This window comes from Cuculus canorus, chromosome 11 (genome assembly GCF_017976375.1).
Source record: "Cuculus canorus isolate bCucCan1 chromosome 11, bCucCan1.pri, whole genome shotgun sequence".
In the NCBI taxonomy this organism is placed as follows: Eukaryota; Metazoa; Chordata; class Aves; order Cuculiformes; family Cuculidae; genus Cuculus; species Cuculus canorus.
Window position 1 is genome coordinate 19,190,937 of NC_071411.1, and position 22,566 is coordinate 19,213,502.

The 22,566-nt window shown below is 46.8% G+C and overlaps 1 long non-coding RNA gene across 3 annotated transcripts; it reads right to left on the reverse strand.

Annotated features, from left to right (window-relative positions):
• Positions 1-104: 104 nt before the first annotated feature.
• Positions 105-16,913, reverse strand: LOC128853260 (uncharacterized). Of its 3 annotated transcripts, XR_008451668.1 has the most exons (6): positions 14,458-16,913; positions 13,088-13,560; positions 8,766-8,909; positions 7,864-7,975; positions 7,443-7,735; positions 105-240 (listed from the first exon to the last, which is right to left on the reverse strand). It is a non-coding gene; the product is annotated as an uncharacterized LOC128853260 (long non-coding RNA). The 3 variants fall into 3 exon arrangements; XR_008451667.1 differs by having other exon boundaries at positions 13,088-16,913; XR_008451669.1 differs by lacking the exons at positions 8,766-8,909; positions 13,088-13,560; positions 14,458-16,913 and adding an exon at positions 8,054-8,391.
• Between the last annotated feature and the right edge of the window lie 5,653 nt (positions 16,914-22,566).

The window sequence follows — 22,566 nt, forward strand, 5'->3', positions numbered from 1 at the left end:
ACAACACTTCGAAGAGCTTTCCTTTCTCTGTTCCTTTTCATGCGTTGTCACAACGCTTCTGCAGCTTAAGGTGATACAAAACGCTTCTGCAAAGCCACGAATACGTAAGGCTGCTCACAGGAAAGGAATCACATTAGGGCTGGACTGGGACCAACGTCCTGCTCACAGCAACAAATAAGCTGAGTGGGAGCTGCCCGTGCAGCACACTCCTTCGGCATGAAATGCTGGGTTCAGAGCCTCCTGCAGGAAGAAACACACTGGGGGTTAGTAGTTGATTGCTAATGTGTAGTAAAGAAAAAAAAGTCAAACAACAGATGGAAGAGAGAAGAAATGAGTCTGCAAGATATGCATTAAAACAGCATCCATAATCTTGCTCTTGAGCTGTGGAGAAATGACAATCACCACTTTCTGTGTCCCCTGAACTCAGGATGGAAAAGAAAATGCACCAAGAGCTGTGCTGGGGGGTGCTGTAGCGGTCAGAGCCTGCCTGAGGAGGTCAGGATCAGGTCCAAACCAGAGCCTGGCAGTGCTTTGCATGCCTGGAGCACAGCACGGTCACTGTCCTGAACAAATCATGGAATCACAGAGTCATGGAATAGTTTGGGTTGGAAGGGACCTTAAAGCTCACCCAGTTCCACCCTCTGCCCTGGGCAGGGACACCTCCCACTGGCTCAGGCTGCCCAAGGCCCATCCAACCTGGCCTTGAACACCTCCAGAGATGAGGCAGACGCCACTTCCAAATAAAAATGGTCCCAAATAGTCTGTCTGAGAAGTATGAAAACATGCAATGGATTAACGCGTATAATTTTTCCTAAGTCTCTCTTTGCTGCGTGGATTCATGTGATTGGTTTGCAGGTTTTGCGCTGGTCAAATATAAATAGAAACACTAGAACTAAATCACTTACTTATGTTTGATTCCATGATGTGGTGCTGTTAAAATCATAGAATCATAGAATAGTTAGGGTTGGAAGGGACCTTAGAAATCATCCACTTCCAACACCCCTAAACAGCCAGTTTGATTCGAAGACTTACCATGACCCCATGTGACTACTAATATCTTCTGTTAGCCCTTTTAAAAACTTTAAATGCTATTTTTATTTTAATGTTATTTTTCTTCTATGCAGAGTAAATGAACATTACATTTGATGTTGTCTGCACTTTTTAGACCCTGAAAAAGGGACAAATAAACAGGAAATTAATTCAGGGGGGCAGAAGTGCCAGAGAAGAAAAGGTGAGTAGTCGGGATGGTCAAAGATGCTAGCAAAGGGGCCAACACAAAGGTGTGTCCTTTTGCATTTTAATATTTAAAGTACCTGTGACTTCACATAGAAGGAAGAAAAAGGTTGTCCCTAGGAAGCACTAAAAGGAAAAACCTGAGCATCAGTTACATTTGCAAGGTATTTCCAAACTCGATGCTCAATGATTTTTTATTAAGTATGGAATTTATTCTGTATTAATTCTGCAGCGTGTGATGAGCAGGCACAGCGCCAACCATTTTGCATGGTGGCTGTGGAGCAGATGGGTGCCGAGCCGTATGGAAGATTTCATTTGTGTAACTGAGGAGGCTGTTATCACAGCATTAAAGGTCCTGTTTTTTAAAAAAAGCCTCCCATGGCATCATGCAGAAAACAGCCTATTTATATGGCATGGAAATATTTATGTGCTCCGCTCCAGCTTAAAAAAGGGAGTTTGCAATAAGTGAGGGACGTAAGAAAGGATTGGAGTGAGAGATAAGGAGAGATTAGAAAAGGCAGATCATGAAGTACATGACATCCTGCAGCAGTATGTGGAGTAACCCCCTGTTTTTTTTAAGACCTGAGCCTTGAGGATGGTGTCTGGATACACTTCCTATAGCCTTTGTTTTCCACAGGCAGGGCACTGCGTACAAAGATGCTGTTGCTGGAAATGTGAGGATCTGCTGAGCTCAAGGCATTGATGGTCTCTGTAACCAACTTTGTGCTTTCCAACCTGAATCGCTTGCCCTCGTGGGGGTGGTGCCCAGGGCTTGCCTTTGGGCAGGGGGATGCTGCAGAGTGCCGAGAGCCTCCACCTAACGCAGTGAACACATGAGAAATCACCTGTACAAGGGCTCAGATGGACACTGTCCTGATGGGGTGGCTTCATTGCAGGACAGAGCTAACTGTGCTCACTCTTAACACAGCTTGGACCCTTGTTCCCTGTCTTTATATGCAAGCAAGTTTCCCAGGCTTTTTTGATGACTAAAAGTTTGTTTCACTGAAGGGAGCAGTTGCTCCAGGGGCTGCAGTGGCTGTGCCTGCGTGCCTCTATTTTTACCTCACTGTGGTTCAGCCACTGTGCTATTCATTGGGTCAAGTTGTGCTGTGCAAGGTCCCGGGCACCCATCTTTTTGGTTTTCCAGCAGGTGAGTGCTCAAGTGGACCACAACTATGTTCTTTGTACAGAAAGGCAGCTTCGATGGCTAATTGTCCTGCAGCAAATCTGCTTGCACAAAGGCAGGCAGGTATTCTAAAGAGCTTTTCAGTGTGGGTATTTTTCATTGCCTTTCAGCAGTTCAGCATCATCCTTGCTCCAGCTGTAGCTGCACCAGCCGCTGGTGCTCCACGGGGCAGCCGGTGCCACCCCAGGTAGCTGGAAGGGGCTTGGGCACTGCCAGATCCATGGACGGGGGACGTGCCCTGTCTGCTCCTTGAAGTCTTTGTGCAACGGTTCAGAAATTGGCTCCGTGCTGCTTCTAACCTCCCCCAGCACACATGCACACCCACCCCCCCGGTATCAGGCTCTCATTTGATCCTGTGCTCAAATAACACAGTGTTTAGTTTTTAATGAATGTTGCAGAGAGGGGAAAATGACCGTTTGGTCTCTGTGGGAGCCTGACTTGGCTGCAGACTCAGGCCGACATCTAAAACAGATGCTGCTGGCCGTGATGGGGGAGTCAAGGGCAGCTCCCGACTTGTGATGGCACCCCGAGATGTGACTGGGGACTGAGCACCCCTGAAATAAGCCTACCTGAAAACATGTGGGACCTGGGGATGATCTCCCACCTGAGCAGTAAAGCAATAAAAGTCATACCACCCCAATACCCACAGAGCTAATGAAAGACTTTCAAGCCTAAATACAGACATAGTGACAGCCATGAAAGCACCTAATGATTTCTAGCTCAGCTTTCTGTATCCTCCTATCCCCTCCTTATCTCTCGCTGTCACTGTGGTCGATGGCTGCTGAAAAGCCTTGTCCGATTCCTGCATCTGGTTCCTAATGTGCAGGCCAGCAGCGCTGTGAAGGAGAAAACGCCTCTGCTCATGTAAGCTGTCCTGTGTGTTGGCAGGGCTGTGAGTTTCAGAACAGAGTGATGTATTTCAGCTCTTGTGAAATTTCTGAATAATCAGCTCATCAAAAAATATCACGCAGAGTTCCCTTGTAGTCCTCTCCAACTTGCCACCTCTCCTGCCAATAGCTCTGTAGGGTGACCGCAGCTTGGCATAGCCCATTAGCAGAACTCTGCACAATCACTCATGAAAATACAATTTTTCTTCTTGGAAAAAAAAAAAAAACCAAAGATCTGGTGGGGTGGGGAGGATGTTTGACTTGCATTTCAGGATGAAGATTTTCTGCACTGGTTGCCCCTGCACCCTGTCCTTTTTTTTCCCAATCCTATTTTTTGGAAGATGACTCCAAGAAAATAAGAATTCCACTTAAAAAAAAAAATAGTGATACATTCATTGGATGCTGTTTGAACTCTGACTTCCTTCCAGCCCCAGGGACAGGAGTCTTGTTGCAGGACGGGCACCAGCCTGCTGATACCTACTTCAGCTGGGACTCCTGGACATGGTCTCCTTGGACCTGCAGTTTTTTCTGCCACTGCCTAGTTTCTTCTTTGAGGTTTCTTCCAGGTATTCCCCTCCTCCAGCAGCTCAACCCCATCCTGTTCACGTACCTGGAAGCTGACGACTGCATCTCTGTTCACGGGGCAATAGTAGGTGCTGGAAGGGCCTTGGCATACACCCAACCAGCAGTTGTTCCTCCTGGTCTGGGGTCGCCTCCAAGAAGCTTTCTGCTTCTTTTGGCCATGTGCCTCTCAGTCACAGGTGATCGCTGCTTTGGTTGGTGGTGTGGGTTGAGCTAAATTGGAGTCAGTTTTGTGACTCTAATTCAGTCTCGCATAACTTCATTTACTGAAAGCAAACTGCATGTTGTTCGGGCAGTTTCTCGCTAGAAGTGGTATCACAGGGCCTTGGTACGCAGAAAGGCCAATGCTTCTGCTTATGCCTACGGTAACCAAGGCCATCCTTGAGCTGCCAGAAAAGGGCTGTACCTGCAAGGAGGGGTGGGCAGGACGGGTGACCCTAAACTGACCAACAGAGAATTCCATCCCATATGTGTCATAAAATTGAGAGATCACGAGGATCTTGCTTTCTTCTGAGATGGCTGATGTCCAGTGAGGACCTTGTCTGTCTGTTGCTCCTGATCCAAGATCTGTGTGTTCCTGAATCCAGTTCCTGAGCCCAGCTCTCTCCTAGCCTCGGACCCATCCCCTCATGTGGCCTTGTGGTGATGGGGGGGGAATCTCACCTATTTGTATATATTTTATTACTTTCTGATTATTGTCTTCATTATTATTAGTTTTAGTTTCCAACCTGCGAGTCTTTTGCTTCTCATTTTCCTTTCCTGCTATCCCTGGAAGGTAGGGGGAAGGGACTTGAGAATCCAACTGCATGGTTTTACCTGCTGAAATGACCTGGGTCAGGGCTAAACCGTGACAGCTGGGAAGAGTAGGCTTCCTCGCTCTATCCTCTAACAGTGCTCAGAGCTGAAACGTGGGAAGAGCCCAGGCTGGTTGCAGACCCTCTCCTCAAGGCCGGCAGCAAATAAGTGCTGCTGAGGCAGGACATGTAAAAATCAATGGGTAGTGCACTACAATTAAAGCTGTGGCATGAAAGCTTTATATGGCCAGGGTGATTAGTTTTTTTAGGCTTGTGGAAGCTGCACGGACGGGAGCTCTCGGTGCAAGGTGGGTTTAGTACTCGTGTGGCTTTGCAAAGCCCTGCAGGCACCCATGGGCAGCCAGCGGGGGCTCTGGCACAGCATTGAGGCACTGCCTGTCCCCTCCTGGCTCTGTCCCTCTTTACTTGTGTCACCCCTATCTCTTTTTTGTTCAGGCTTTTGTCATTCTTTTGTCACCATAGTGACAGGAAAAGAGGAACGATTGCTGGGGTAATTTCCCATATTAGCTACTGCTATTTTTTCAGCCCAAATCAAGCTCTGTTTTCCCAGGCTCCAGCTGAGCCACAGAGGAGCAGTGTGACAGAGTGGAGGGTGAGGGTCCTGGTGTGTGGTGGTGCTGCCAGCGCTCCGCGGGGACAGCCTGGGCAGGGACCGGGCACCAGGGATGCACAGAGAAATGGGGAAGAGAAATCCACTTCGCAAAGGCTTCTCCCCAGGTATGTTTGCTGCGAGTCCCACAGTCTGTAAGAGCAGGGATTTGGGCACTTCCATCTGCTCTGGGGCCCAGGCACACCTGTGGGGTGAATAGGAAGGGCTCCCCAGAAGTAACGTCTCACTCTGATCTTGCAGCGAGTTGGAAGAGACCCCACCTGTACCTCCAGCCTGCACAGTCTCGCGCAGCCCAACCCTGGCTGGCACCAAACCCGGGCTCGCAGCGGGGCAAGAGGCCGCTCAGGACAGAACAGCACTCTTTCCAAGGCGTTACTGGTCACTTAGTGCATCTCGGAGAGCCACACCGGATACACACGTACAAATATATACTTGAAAAGCAAGATCATTAAGCACACAAATATGTTTAAATAACAAACAAGCTCTTGAAAAGCAGAGAAAGGTCAAAAAATGCACAACAAAAGCTGCTCTTCTGTTCTCTGCGCCAGCAGCGCTGGTCCCTGCCACAGAGGAGGATATATTAAGAAGAGTCAACCTTCATTTCAAGCACGCTGCCTTTTGTCCTCATATCACAACATTAACATTATCCCCACATAATTTTGTGTATTTAATTTTACAATAGACTGTGCCAGTGAGCGCTGCCTGTAAATATTTGATCACTGCCGTTCCTCTAGGATTATCTTATCAAGAGTAAAGATATTAAAATAGAAATCTTGTCATGTTGCTGCCTTTATACTTGCAGCCTGAGAATTGATTGACAGAAAATGAACTGCCTGAACTAGCTCTAAAGTGTCTTTTCACTGAGAGCTTTAATGCCAGAGGCTATAGAAAAAAAAGGTAGCTAGTCATCAGAAACTAATGCCTTGCTGTAGTTACGGAGCTTTTGTACTGAAGATTAAAAAATATGAATCTACGAGGGGTATTTTTACAAGTGTAAAATGGTATCGGTCTTTCTGTATCTTTTTGCCATCTCTAATGAGCCTAAAAAAGAGCCTTCCCTTTTCTTCCTGCTCTTGAATATTAGATGCAGCCTCACCACAGCTCCCAGACATGGGCTGGAGTTTTGCAAGAGTAAGCTCTTGACTTATCTAACCTACAAAATTTCTTTTTGGTGATAAAATGGATTGTGAGCCAGGACTGAATGTTCCTGCCTAGCTTGGAATAATCAAACCACTATAGACAAGTCAAGGTTTCTATTTATGGCCAGTTAAAGGCACACCGGTAATGCTGTTTTAATGTTACAAAATTGCCCTGAAATTGTCATGTGTCTGAAGAGCACCGCACTGCAAATATATAGCCAGTCCCCGCGGGCTTACTCGCTCTGTGTTCCAGCACAGATCAATGAGAGTTTTTGCTGGAGTAAGGACCCAAGCACCAGTTCAGGGAAGTACCTAAGCACAAGCAAACTTTAATCACAAGCTCGTGCTCCTTAGAAATCAATGAAGACAGGAGCTGGCTGGGGCAAGGGGATGGTAAGGGTGTGGGTCCTGCGTCCCCGCAGCGCCTGCGCCCAGGAGTGCAAAGGGACAGTGGTTCTCAGCATCCAGAAGAAATCTGACTTTGTCCTGTCATGATCCTTGAGGGCAGGAGAGGGTGATTGGTTCACTGATCTGTCCCACCGCAGTGACAAACTGTAGCCATAGGCATTAAATCACCCAAGACCTTCAAGGCAGTAACAAAAGTGTTATTGCGGGCTGAGTTTGGCATGGCCGGTGGAGACAGCGCAGGTTGGAGCACTCTGCTTTATCCAGATCCTTCCTCCCACATTTTTTGCCTGCAATATCATCAATGACTACGTGAAGTTAAAATAATTGGACACTGAGCAGCCTATTATTGACCTGACGTGAATGGGATTTCCATGGGAGGCTCCCATTAACAGCAGTGGGTGGTCCCCTCCACGTTTTCCCTGGGCTCTGAATGCAGAAAAGCTCATCCTAACGTTTCACTTAGAGGAAAGGTCAAGAGCTGTGCTTTTGTTCAGTGTGCTCAATATAGTCAATTAAAACACACTGGCATGTTCATCAGCTGTTAACTGTCTCTGCAATAACTGTAATTAAACAGATACTTACCTGTGAAAGGAAATCTTTCAAGACGAACTCTGACATGGTGACTGCAGAGAGCAGGAACTTCCCAGGTCCCCGACGCGGGTTTGCTTTGTGCCTCTGCATGGATCCCTCAGCTGCTGGGAGTTTTCTTTTCCCTGCTGCTGGAATGAGAATGGCTTCACGTCCCTCTGACAGCTGCCGAGTTCCATGTAAGCAGGACATGGGAGCAGAAGGCGAGGGGCTGGCCAGCCCCTGCCGGTCCCCCCCCGGCACACTGCGGGTGAGCAGAGCACCAGCAGTGCAGGTGCTTGGCAGCCCTGGGGAAATAAAACCAGCCCAGCAATTTTCTCAACCAAGCAATTCACTTGCAGAAACATAATTTACCAAGGCCCACTTAGAGCCTCGGGAATAAGGAGAGGAGAATGAGAGCGAGTTGGCTACTTACGAGTTTTTAGCAAACTGGGGTTCTAGAGGGTTTAACAGCTGGTGGGCTCCAATTGAATGGGCGGTAGAGTTAAAACGCACACATCCTGCTTTGAAAACTTTCTCCAAAGCATCTGAAATGAAGAAAAACCCCAGCAAGGCAGAGTAGCACAAAGCAGAGTAAGGAACTGAAGGAAGCTAAAAGTAATTACCTGAGCCAACTGTTCTAATTATATACACACAGCAGACAAACGGTGATAGCAATTGTTGGTGTTCTTAAGATGGATAGCAGGGAAATGGAGATACAGTAGAAAATAACACATATTAAGGAATTAGTATTCATTATGCTAAAGAAGGGGGCGGGTATTTACATTAGTCAGAAATCAGGCATGCAGAGAGATGGATGACAGCAAGAAGAAGCCGAGCAAAGGAAACCAAGAGTGCGGCTGTGACAGGTTTCCCTGGTGGTTGGGAACAAAGAGGTGCTGAGCCAGGCGTGATGTCACCAGCACCACTGCTCTGCCCCAGAGACCTCTCGGGGCTGAACACCACGTGCTTTTCCCAGGAGCAATGTTCCTATCGGCCCGTTTAGTCTCCTGTATGCATCTTCCTACATGCTAAAATCCAGCACTTGCCCAGGGAGCTCCCGAGCACTGGCTGCGTGTGTATCCCAGAGGGCTGCCCCCTGCCCCGGCAAAGTTTGTCACTAATGGACAGCCCCACCACTGCTCACTTATATCACAGCTTCACGCAGCTGCAATCATCCAACATGCAGGTCCAGCTGCCGGCAGGCACAGGGCTGGAGCGGGGGACGAGGAAACCCAGTGCCTCAGTGCACCGGGAGAGCAAAACCACCACGTATGATGAGCTGTGTGGGCTCTCTCTTGCCACAAGACTTTCGTGGAACAAAGAGGTGCTTCTTACCGTGCTGTAGCATCAGGTTTGGATCTCCTCTGCGCTTATGGTCTTTCGGGACCCTTTATTAAAGTGTTCTGAAGCTCTTTGTGAGTTCATGGCATCCTCCACACAAGGTCCCATCAGCAAACATGGATGTTCCTCTGCTGAGGCCTTTAGTAAAGATAGACAGCAATCAAAGTACGCTTCAGTCCAGTCCTTAAAAAAACTTTTTCCACCATTACTGGGCTCTATTAATCAGTTCCCAACCCATTTCTGAGGTATTTGAAATATACCACCCTGTCTTCCTCGGCATGGCTTGTAGTGTTGCATATTCAGAGCACTAAGGCAGGGGGTTCACTGAACTCCCACAGGAGAACTGTTGGCTTTCCTTTATCTGCCAGATCAGTTAGGGATTCCAGGTTAATCTTGCCTGGTAAATCATGTCGCATTTTATCCCACCTGCCTTCTGGTTTTCTCTCAGAAAAAAAAAAAGTCTCCAAGCTCTGAGTATTGGACCTTTTCACTTGGCAAACCCTTCCTAAATAGATGCATTTGTCACCCACCACGTAGCCAGTGCCAACCCTGAGCTGCTGCCCTTCTTAAGCACCCCCCTGCGGGTGGCTCCCCAGGGCGGTGATGGGGCCACTGCTGAGCACCAGGGCCACCCCCTCGGCACAGAGGCGGAGATAGAGAGAGTTTTCAAGTTAAATGTCTTTATATACCTAAAAAAGAAATTCTTTTAATGTTTAAAATGTCTGTATATATGTATATTTATATGCACATACACATATATGCTGGTTTTATCTGTATATACAGACCTTTATACACACACATGCATATTTACACATATGTATATGGACACATACATAAGACCCTTTTATATATTAATACACACAGATTACATTACATATTTAGGTGTGTGCATATTAATCATATATTGTAAAACACATACAAATATATGTATTTAAAAAGATCTTTCTAAAGGACTATATATACAGGTGCTATATATGTCTATTTCTATGAACGTGCAAATATGTGTATAATATGTAAAAGTAATATAATTAATAGAATTATATACACATATAGTACAAATATTAAATTACATATTATTGTATTGTCAGGCATATTATATAATATATGTATGAGTATAGAATAACATATTTTTATGCTACGTACATTTATGTTTTAATTTTATATATCTCTATATATTTAGAATCTATGCTTTTAAAGATCTTTTAAAAGGTCTTTATCAATGCATAATCAATGTACATGCATAAAAATACACATATAATACACAGGCAAACTGATGTTTCACAACAAAACAAACCACAACAACAAATAAGTGCAGAGGTAAGAAAGGCCTGGTGGGTCCTTGTGTGTTTGGCTACAGTCACAAATCTTTCAGGTGAGCTCTCCCAGCTCCTCAACATAAAAGCACTTCCAGACGCATAGCTACAACAATAGGAAAAGGATTTTCCCTTCTTTTCTAGCTCACCAGCATCCCTCCTGGGACTGCTGCCCCCACAGCAGTGGTGTAAAGGCATCTCGCCCTGTTTGGCTCCAGCAGCAGGAGGAGGAGGGCAGGTAAGGGTTAAGTGATATAAGTGACAGCTTTTTTTACAGTGACAAGAGTGTGCAGAAAACTTTTTTTTTTTTTTTCCAATTTCCATTGGGTGACAGACACTTTACAGGCAGTTCCGCTGTCCCTGGGAACGGCCGTGTGAAATAGAGAACCGGTGGCATTTACAGACTGAAGTTTCTCCTTGTACTCAATGACAGAATAAAGGGGGAAAGGAAAAAAAAAGCCAAAGCCGTGCATGTTTTCAACCAGCAGCGCCTCCAGCCTGTTTTTACAGCAGCTCTAACTCTGGCTGGTTAGACTCACCGTGCGGCTGCAGAAGTGGAGATCGGAGCTGCTGGTGGACAATGCCGTGTTCTGCTCAAACTATTTCTCACTGGCTTAATTATATCCTGCACTTAAGAGTTTTACAGAGAACAGATGCGAAGGCTTACCTTGGGACGGATAGATTATGTATACAGCACTAATTTCACACCCATACAGTCCCGTTTTAATTACACAGACAGTGGGGGACCCAGGATCGTTTCCTGGCAGAGCAGTTGGTTTCATTAGCAATTCCCAATACCTCAGCTAGCTGCAAGCATCCTCGGCTGGAGGATGAACTGCGCTGGAGATCCACCTGACGGCAGCCAAGGGTGAGCTGGGCAGCGCCTGACCTCTGGGCTGCCCTTGCAAGCCCCCCAAACTCACCCAAAGACCGACTGCTTGTGCGTATCAATGGCCTCGTGCGAGCTCCAGCCTTAAACACAAGTATTGTGGAGAGAAACCTTGATGTGACACGAAACACAAGGCCAAAGGATACTGTGAAAGACAACGTGGACATGGAGCACTGCAGCAGCTTGTCTGATCTCTGACCCTGTCAGGGTCCATCAGCACGACAGGTCCCCACGCCCTGCCGCTCTCTGCTAATAAAAGCTTTTTAGCCACCCTCAGAGACGGGCTCTGATCACAGCCTCTTTGCTTGGTGGCGACGCACAAGCTCACCTTTGGTTTGCCGCTCCATTTGACACATCTCCTCCCTGAACGGACATAAACAACTCCCTTACATTTTTGTCAGCTTCACAGGAACTCCAGAAATTCCTCTCAATTTTACGAGGTCCACAACCGCCCTAAAATTCTGCAGGTGCCACCATAAAGCAGGGAAATCTGCTCTAAAAGAGCAGTATTTTCTCCATCAAGCCGCTGCCTCGAAGCCAGGCAAGGAGACAGTTTCTGCACTTGTTCCTTCGCAGGGAGAACAGAAAGAAGGGCCGTTTTCCTGCTGTCCCCTTTGTATCTTTTCCAGGTGGCAAACGCCCTGCTGAACCCTTTCCCCACAGCCACCTTTCATTAGCCAGGCTGCCCTTCTCCCTGCCTGCGGCACAGCCACACAGGCCCCGCTTCCAGCCCAGGAGAGAAATAATCCATATACATACGTCAGGTGAAATTAAAATTGTCCCTATGAGTTACTCTATGACACAAGCTAGCACCGGCTATATTAAAACCTATTAATTAATATTTAATTAATTCTTTTCCTTGCCTATAAACACAGAGCGCTACTGCAGAGCACAGAGGCAATTAGTATCTGTGGTGCTTCAAGAAATTACAACTTTCAGAGTTGGAAAAGCTGCATATTTGTTATAAACAGAATGACAAATCTGTAGCTGTTTGAGCCTCCATACCAAGACTAGAAAAATACTGAATAAACTGCAATAGGTCAACAATTTGCCAGAAATATCAGCTGAATCAGGAGCCTGAGGTTTCGTCTCACTGGAACATTACTTATTATGTGTACAAGGAGCCCTACCTCAGCAGAACACCGTGCATTACTTACCAAAGAGCCAACAAGGCACGGCTCACGTTTCGCTAACTTCCACTCACTGAAAATTCTTTGCTTAGTTATTTCTCATCTGCTTCCCGCAATGGCAAGGAAAGGCACACGGTGGGAAAGGCAAAATCTGCCTCTTGTAGCATAGAAGACCTTTGGCATCAGATGAAGAAGGGCAGAGGGCACAACTCAGCTGAAGTGGCCAACTTTTGGCAAACATGGTGCTCACAACTCATCACTCACTTGGAATTGGTTCAGGAAGCACTTCCCTACTACTTTCTGCTCCGTGGGAAAATGCTCCTCCAGCCAGCAGTGCTTTGGGGTGCTGCATGGTGGTGATACCCTTGCTGGGTGCTACCTGTGGGGCTGGCGTGGACAAGTGGGATACAAGCACTGGGTGGTTGGAGGGGGTGAGCATCCAGGGCTGTCACGATCCAGCACCGCTTGGTCCACGGGGTACAAATGGCTCGATCAGGCTTGTGAATAACAACTCACCGGCTACCTACTAGCCACTCGCCATGTGTACGCCTCTTGAAGAGGCCACCATGCTTTTGACCTCCATCCCCACCAGGGTGACAGTTGGGGACATCTATTCAGTGGCTACTTTCTCAGTGGCCTTAGGAGACCTGTGAGGCAAAGCTCCTAAACAAGAGCCACAGTGGCCTTTAGAAAAATGCAGCTTTTTGATCCCCTGCTTAAAGTGGAAGAGATAAAAAAACCAACCTTAAATACTCCTTTACTGAAGTTCTTATGCAATGAGTCATTTGCTGCCTGACGGGAGATGGGCCAGCATGATTCAGCGCAACAGTGATTTGACTAATTACTTCTAGCTGCTCCAGCAGTAGAGCAGCCTCCTCCAGCCTTTCCGCTGCCTGGGCCCTGCCTGTCAGCAGCACAGAAGTGGGTAGCAATGGGAAAAAACATCCTTCTGGATGGGGCTGTGGCATTTCATCTGCTACTTACCAAAATCAGGAGCTCCTGTTCGGTGAAAAGCTGCAGCCTGGAAAGCTGGGACCGGGTAGGCTGGATATTTTGGGGCTGGCATGCAGGCATTCACACCTTCTCAGCATCTCACGGTTGCCCATGTTGCACAAGCTCATGTCTCTCTGCCTCTTGGCTGCTTGACAGCTGGGGTGGTGGGTCCCGTGGGGACAAGGATGCGGCATGGTACTTGTAGACAGCTCGTTAGACTCTGCCGTCAGGCTTCAAGGAAAACAGCATTGAGTTTTAAAGCAGTATTTTCTTTCAGCTCAAAGCTGATGAGCTCTCCTTTAGGATTTGGGGACTGAACTGCCATAGATCTCGCTTGAAAATGTCGCTCACCGCAGCTGGGCAGAGGGGAAGGACAGCGACGGGCACGTGGGAGGCTTCCGCCAGCGCTCACAAAACGCTGCTGTCTCGTGTGAGCTGCTGCACGGGGCCCAGGACTTCCACAACTGTTCATTAGAAGCAAACGTTATTAAAGTAAATTAGAAGACAAAGCAGCTGCGTATACAAACTAATTATATTTTTACACTTGTTTAAAATCACAACTGTGATTTTTAATTATAGTGGATCAAAGAGAATAACCACATTAATCCAATGCAATCACGTGCGCGCTGATTTGATAACAACATTGTATTTAATTGGCAGTAAACTCAGGCAACATTAAATACAAATGAAAAGCACTGACACATTCTGAAGACTAATTAATATGATAGAGTGGTAGCGAATGCATTGTTTATTAGTACTACTTTCCAGTAGCTGGTTCAACACCATTTTGTTGCCACGATCCCTAGTGCTGCGTCCATCAAAGCATGATACTTAAAATGAAAATTAAACATAATTTATTTTAAGGAGGAACAAAGGAGTTCGAAGATAATTAAATTACGCATTTCAAATACCAAGCTGCAGATAGAGAGCTTTAAAACACAGCATTTTTCTCTTTCCAACGATAAGTCCCCTTGACATGTGCACGTAATTCACATTAATGTGCTACATGAGTGACGGAAGACACTTTTTTTCTCTGAACATTTTTAATGCGGTTAACAAATGGTGATACTTCTCAGGGTTTGACACAGCTCTCAGTGAAGTAAACAGAAAGATTACCCTCAGGACCCCACCAAAGCCCAGCAAGCTGCTGGAAGAATTTCCTTTGGCTCCAATGGGCTCTCAATCACATTCTGTGCTTTTCAGCTCAGGGCCTGTTATGTTTTGGGTTTCTTTTTCTTTTTATAATTAGAAAGTACCTAGCAGAAATGAAGAACATTCATTCAGATAAAGTCTTTTAAACACAGCGCCCTGAAAGTTTGCTAAAGCTTCCCAGAGAGTTGCACACATTAAAATTTTCTTACCTGACTGCACTGCCTTCCTCAGTTGGTTATGGGCTGTAATGGCCCATATTTGTCACACCTTGTTACAGCCTTGGTCAATAGAATAATGGAATAATCAATCATCTATATTTCAGTGTGAGACATAATAAATACAGTGCATAACAGTCAATCAGGTCTTCACCAAGGAAAAGTTGAACAATTACAGCGGTTGTCAGTGGTAAACTTGCCTATGATAAGTATGCAAACATTGACCCCAAGTGTTACACTGAGAACACGGAAATTAAAATCATCTATCTTAGTTGATTTAAAGCCTCCCAGATAACAAGGATGGTATTTAAGGAAAACCTTGGCTGGACTTAGATTGCTTCTTTCTCTTAGATTAAAATTAAATTAAGTCAAAATTTAGAAAATACTGGTTTAATAAGATACTTCACTAGCTCATAAATTACACATTTTCTGTCCTGTTGCTAAGTCTAAATTTGATATTTGGTGCCAGAGCTGCAGAGGATTCTGAAAGGTTAGTTCACATTTATGTGCTGTATAAAGACTTCTGGAAACGAATGACTAATTACAGAAGCTCCCAAATTGCTACCCCATTCTACCTAGCAAATGAAGTCTCCCTGATTTCAGCAAAAGCAGTGTTTTCTTCAGCAGCTTAGTCCAAATATGCAAAATAAGGAGACCGAAAAAGACCTTGGCCAAACTCAGACATTGGCATGGAATGAAGCATGAAAACACTAATAGATAATCATCCAGAAACTAATTAGAAAATTTAAAATGTCCAGCTATCTTACACAGACCACTGCAAGAAAGAGTGTTTCAGTTTCATTAGCACATCAGCTGAAGCAGAATCCTTGCAAAGTAGTTTTCTGAACTTCTTAATGCTCTTACCAACGTACTGCTGTTGACTAAAGCCACAGCCATTAAAATTAGAAGAGGAAGAAAATACATTATACAGTGAAGGTGATGATTCACTGAAACATACTGTAGATACAGTTAAGAAAAGCAAGAGACAGAAAGACCGAGACCGATACTTCTCTGGAAATGTGCTGTAGGCCAGTGCATGTTATTGGGATCGTCTCTAGGGAAAGAGGACACAATGAAATGGCCATGCTGGAAGACTTGGTGACTTCTTTAGAACTCAAAATTTCTTAAGATGCACTTGGTCCAAACAACTTGGAACTAACTTTGGTGGATTTAGGCATGGTCGGGTTTAAGCATGAGGCCAAAAGCCACCTCTGAACCCTCCAACCTTCCACTGCTGCGGCCAAACCCTCCCACTGCCTTCTCCCACCAGCAATGGGTTTGTCAAAGCACATGGGGCCTTGGCAGTCATTCCCCTTCCTAACTGGAGGCCGGGTTACGGAAAGCAGCCTTACCCTGGGTGGGTTAAGCATGCACTTAACCTAAAGCTTGTGCTCTTATCCTGCTGGCTTTGCCCTCCTTATGGCCACAGCGGCGAGCAGCCGTGACCACCATCAGCCCGTACGCTGCTGTACTGTAAAAGCAGCCACTGCAAAGCAAAAAGGGCCTGAGAAATGCTCCTTTTGAGAGCAGAGCTACGCTGGGTAGCAGAGATGCTCATCATCAGCTTCCTACCAGTAATGGTAGCAGTTTTAATCAAGGTGCCTCCAACACAGACTTGCAAATGCTTGGTGATGTGTCAGTAACAGATGCCCATCAGTGCTGAGGAAGACTGCTGAAGATGAAGACAGGGGAGAGGTAAACTCCTTGGCTCTGGGGAACCTGGAGAGCTACTGAGGTTATTGATTTGCAGCCCTGCTGAGAGGCTTTGCTGCTAGGCAGCGCTGACACTCAGTAAGGTGCGATCCTCCCTCCAAAGAGTGGCTGTAATTAAAGCGCCTGTGCACTAAAGACACATCAGTGCATCCTGAAATGGTTAGAAAAGCTCCTTATGTATTGACCCAGTCGTCAGCAGGGTGCTGAGGGGCGGAGTGGGGAGCGAAGCCCTGTGGCACAGCTCTCAGCTGCATCACACACAGTTTGCAAAGCTCTGCAGAACCTCAGAAATCCCTCTGAGATGGTTTAGAAACCCTGGAACTGATTATTCAGATAAGCCATGGTAAAATAAGCTCTGGTATCATCACAAAGGGTGCAAGGCACTGTCACAAGAGGGGGAAAGATGGGAAGGATGGGAACTCCATCTAAGTCCCTCAGTAAAACAGCTTGCAGCCAGCGCACAACTTACTGTCAGTTCTCTTTGAGCGGCTCCTTTGATTGCGCTGCTCTGTGAAGGAGCACTTGTCACTTTTTATCGAAGGAGAGGGGAAGAAAGCAAGGCAGCCTGTTGCCAGGAGAAAAGATGCCACTCACTTTAAGTTAAAATATAGACAGCTGCAATGCCCTGGCTGCTGGTGATTGAGGACTACCAGAAGTGTGCAGGAATTATCAATGCAGGGTAAGAAAAACGAAACAGCAAGAGACTGGAGAGGGTGCAGAGGGGGGAGGGACAGGGCCCCAGACTCCCCGTTCATAGCTGAAATGCCTGAGCGTGGCAGAAAACAGCAGCCATGTGCCCTGCAAAAGCCACAGCTCCCTGTCAGGCCCAGTCGGGATGCTGCTTCCGTGGCCCTTGTCCCTAAAACCATGGGACACATGGGCTGGGATAATGAGCAGACTCAGGGTGACCCAGTGTGGAGGACTGTAACAGCAGTAGAAGTCCTCTTACAATAAAAGGCCAATCAGTTGGTTGGCACTGCCTTACCACGGGCTGGTTACCTCAGGAAAACAACCTGGGAAGGTACCAAAGCTGAAGTAACGCGAGCGCCCCTTTCCCCCCTTCTTCATTTGCCAGGATTCTGCTTGTTCCAGATAATAATCAGCAAACAGAAACCTTGCACAAAAAGGCTCAGGCAGAGCAAGCCTGGTTTCCCCTCAGCCTCTGGTGCTTCTGCTAAGAGTGACTTTGGCACATGAAAAGGCATCGGAGATGACAGCAGAACCAAAAAGATGGAGGGAATGACTCTGCAGACGTAGAAGAGACAAAAATGCAAGGCGGTATTGCAGTATCCTGATTACCACGGACAAAGCATTTCCCACTGGAGCCGGGAAAGCTGATCTTTAACAGCTGGTTGCTGCCAACTAACCAATTTGTTTCTACAGTTTCATTGCTTATAGCAAAGCAGAAAATATTTATAGCTATTGTTTTCCTAAATTCAGTTTAATCCTAGCCAGATTTGGCTACGAAACCTGGGTAATTGCTGGCAAGACTCTTTGGCAGTACTTCCCCACGCGCACTTTCCAGTTTGCATCACATTCCCCGGCCCCAGCGCACGCCTGCAGTGGCAGCAAGACTCCAATCCTTTCTCCCAACTATCAGATTTTGAGGATCATAGCCTTCTGTGCAAATGCAGGAATCACAAATAGTGTGTCTGTCCTGAGCTGATGATGGATAAAGTCACTAAAATCACTTAGCCACTCGCTTTAGTGGCATTAGAGCATGATTAACTTCGCGTGCTGCTGAGGGTGGATAAGCGGAAGTCTGATTTTTCAGTTGCTTCTAGTTGTCGTCAGTCTGCTGGATTCCCTAATGGATGTTGCATATGCTCATGCTGTGTTTCTCCTCTAATATGAGCACAGAGGCTCGCTCACAGATTCCACAGCTAATGGCAGCACATAGTCATCCATCGCGGCAGCGGAGAGTAACCAAACTAAGAAATTACACGTACATTTGGCAACAGGCAATACTAATGTCACCTTCTGAACAGGCAGCAAAGGGATGCAGGAGTAAACAGAGGAACAGCCGTTCTCCTGGAAGCAGAGGAAGGCAGTGACTCCAAGTCCTGCAATACTGAGTTATCATCTGGCCACATTTCCCTGAGACTCGCTTCTCATCTCTGCCTCTAGTGGATAGGTGACATATGGATGGCTCCATGCTCCCAGCCACCTTGCCAGAGGTCACAGTCCTTCTCTTTTCCCCTGGTAAGCCGGGGGCGGTTCCTGGAAGCACCATTGACTCTTCCAATCCTCCCTGCCTTGTGAGCTCATTATCTCTCTGCTGTGCACCAGCTTTAGGTGGAAGGACTTCGGGAGCAGCCCTGCAAGCTTCAAAACTGTGGGTTGTTCAGCCTGGAGAAGAGAAGGCTCTGAGGAGATCTTATAGCGACCTTCCAGTACCTGAAGGGGCTGCAAAAAAGCTGGGGAGGGGCTGTTCACAAAGGCCTGTGGGGACAGGATGGGGGGCAATGGGTATAAACTGGAGAGGGGCAGATTTAGACTGGACATAAGGAGGAATTTCTTCACCATGAGGGTGGTGAGGCCCTGGCCCAGGTTGCCCAGAGAAGCTGTGGCTGCCCCATCCCTGGAGGTGTTCAAGGCCAGGTTGGATGGGCCTTGGGCAGCCTGAGCCAGTGGGAGGTGTCCCTGCCCATGGCAGGGGGGTTGGAACTGGATGGGTTTTAAAGTCCTTTCCAACTCAAACTATTCTAAGATTCTATGTTATGTCCCTATTGCCCACAGCGCACTGCCCCCGCCAGCGCCGGCTGCCAGGACGTGGCACAGAGTGCTCGAGGACCCTCCCGCATGGGGGGCTTGGGCCAAGGCCACAGCAGAAGGGCGGAGCGCGGTGCGGGAGCAGAGACAGGCTGTGACCCGCCGGCCAACCCTGGGGACACATGGCCAGAGCCATCGCCGCCCCACGGCACAGCCCTCGGGGTGCATCGCCCACAGGGCAGGCCTGAGCACAGGCAGCTCCTCCGCCCAGTAAAGAAAGGAAAGTGCTTTTTTTATTTTAGCTGTCTTTGGAGGGTTTTTCCTTCTGCTTTTAAGAGAGAAGATTGCAGATCTTGCCTGTCCCAGGAAATATGTTCTAAAACTGCAATTTGCCTGTCCTGGCTCTCTCACCCTAGCACTGACCCTAAAGATGAACTCCCATGAATAAGTCTAATCTTGTTTTTCATGTTTCTCCAGTTTAATGAATATTTATGAATCGTTTCTCCAGAGCTAAAGCACGGCCCTTACAAACAGCCACGATAGTTCAATTTGTTTCCGTGCCAATTCTTTGCATCTTTTTTTTTCTGTTGTTCTTTTTCAAACTTAGGGGGGTAGAATCTCATTCCCAGTTGGTTCTTATCAAAATGTGTGGGGTTTTTTTGATAGTGGTTTTTTATTTTGGTTTTTTTTTTTGTTTTGTTTTAACTCAGCTGGTGCTTGGAGACTTTCCAGTTGCCTTGAATGATTAATGTGGTGCCACTGACTTGTTTTGTGTTTGTATTAAAAAAGAAAAAAAAAAAAAAAAAGCACAATTCATGTTTTCCAAAGAGCCAGTTAGGTATCTCTGACTGACCATGCCATGTACGTTTTAAATTGTTCTTTGTGAGCACAAAATGTATAGCAAAAAGGAAGCATTTCCACTGAGACGACACAGGCAAAAAAAAGAAGAAAATACTGTCTCTCAGCAAGCTGCGTATTAGACTATAATCATTACAAAGCCAGGTCTTAAAACCTCACATTTATTTAAGGGAGAAGATTTGTTCTTTTGCCTATTATTTATTTAGCTAGCCTAAATTCAGTTTGTATAGCAAAACAGCTTTCCCAGCTTAGCTGCATTACCAAGTCAAGGTCATTCCCCCCACAGAAAGATCAAGATCCTGTACAAGAGAGAAAAAAAAAACCAAACTGACTCTCTCCCTCTGATTGATCTACTGAACCTCATTAGCAAAGGGTAAGAGATACCTAAACATGCTCTGTGGTCCATCGCAACTCACATGGGTGCTTTTCAAGTGTGAAACAGAAGGAAGTTACACAATCATCTTGAGGGGAAAAAAGTGTTCTCTAACTGGTATTTGGAAATAAAGGAGTGAAGGGGGGGAGGATCCTGAAGGACTCCTAACAAGCTGTGCGTTTGTGAGTCAATAAAGTGGTAAAGAACTGCAGCTCCGCTGATTTGCATTATGTGCAGGGGAGAGTTCAACCCCTCATAATGTTTTTCATCTAATGATTTAATAATTTCTGTAGAATCATAGAATCACAGAATAGTTTGGGTTGGAAGGGACCTTAAAGATCATCCAGTTCCACCCAGCCCAGCCCCCCTGCCACAGTTTGATAGCACTTAATAGCACGTATTTATTTAGAAATAAGAACTGTTTGTGCTTAAACTCGTTAGCCTAAGACACACCATTGTAATCCTATCACTCAGAGACTGCTTGGCAAAACCTGCAGGAGCTACATCCAGCAACAGTAGCCAAAATGTACCGCATTATAAAATCTGAAGCAACAAAAGCTATCACATTCACTTTTGTGATCTTAAGTCAGAGGAAAACAAAAAAGGTCAAGTTAAAGCCTGAGAGTGAACGGCAGCCCTTCCCAGATTGCCTGGCTGCAAGAAGACAGACAACTAGCAGGGATCCAGAAATCATTCCAATATTACAGGGAGTCCTCCAAACCTTCGGCACTCCCTGGGTGGGAGAGGGGCAGGTGGGCTCAGCTGCAGCAGCGCGGCTGCAGGCTGATGTTTCCCATCCTGGCACCGTGGGCTCTCCAGGGCAGGAGCTGCTTCCAACTGATTTGAGCAAGACCGATTACAGCTGAACCCCGCAGAGGTCAGCAACCATGACCTTCAGTTCAGGCAGCGCTGTGTGTGAGTGCCAGTGCCTCTGGGACACTGGCCAGGGTACCCCAGCGAGATGACCCTGCCAGGATGAGCCACCCAAAGGGAGCCTCACCCACCCCACACATAAGCCTTGAGCTGCCCCCCACAACCAGCCTGGCTAGGGCACGCAGGAAGAGCTCAGAGCCTCCATGGCACGTCTCCTGCCCGTGCGTGCGTACGTTTGAGTACAGGTATAAAATACACATACAGACATTCAACCACCTCTAAAGCCCTGCCAGCTAAACGGCAGGAACACAAAACTTTCCATTGCAAAGATACCGGGAAACAGCCTGGGAAGACTCAGTTGCTTTTACATTCCAGCTTCTTTTTTATCCACTGAAACTTTAACCAGCCATCTCTGAGAAAACAGACTTTTCACCCACAGTAAGCTCAAAAGTCCAGTATCTTTAGAGGACTGAACGTGCTCTTGCTGTCTCCACCATGCTCAGAGGTAAACGGTGCCGGGTCCACTTGACCCAGCAGGTGTTGGTGGGCAGGAGACCACTCTCAGAGCTGCTTGAGGAAGAGCCAGCACAGCCCTAACTTGCACGTTTGAGAGACTGCAGTGCTTGCTGCCTGTGACCTGAAAAGACCACACCACAGATGCAGAACCAGGCTAAACCAGCTGCTGCCCATGCCAAGGAGAGAGCAGCCCTACCATAGTCTGCAATTAAAGAAAAAAATAAAGTAATTAAAAGCCCTCTCTTTTTCCTCTCTCCTTTGCCAGCTCACCTGAACCACTCCTTTTCATAAGGTGCAGCTCCCCGTGCCCACATTCTCCCCTGCTGCTAAAAAAGAGTCGGGCTCATGTGGCCCTTACCCAAGGCTGGAGGAGACGCCTGAAGCAGTGATGCTAACCAGAACCCAAGCCTTAACGAACCATTAAGGAAAAACATTGCAGAAAGCCCCATGAGATCCCTGCCTGCTCCTCTGGCACACGCATCAGGCAGCTATACGGCAGTGCATTTGCTGGTTATCATTGCTGTAAATCAAAGCAGAATTAGCATAATTGTTCAGGTCTGGGGTTTGTTTTTACTGAGGTCATAAACAAGCTGATGATACTGGGGTTTTTTTTTTACACCACATTGTAATTGTGCTGGCAGCCTAATTTTCAACACCCTGCTCACCTACACTCAACTGCAACAGCTTTAATGGCAACTTTCTTCGAAAGAAAACCAGTTGTTCCAAGAATGCGTCTGAACTCAGCGATATTTCTGTCAATCTAGTGGGCTGTCTTTACTTCTGCCTTCCTTTGTAGACAATCACTGCCTGCTGGGACTTTATGCATAGATTGCTAACTTGCTGTGCATACACTGATGCAAAGAATGAGCTTTGTAATTTAAATAACAGACTGTGGAATTGATGACAGACAGAAACACGGTCATTCACCCAGCTGCAGAAAACTGCAGCTAAGGCTCCAGCAAGAAAGTGGAGGAAACTCATTGCTTTTTCAAAGGCCAGAGACACAGCCTGCAGCCAAGTCCATCACACGCAGGACACCACATTTATGCATGCAAAAT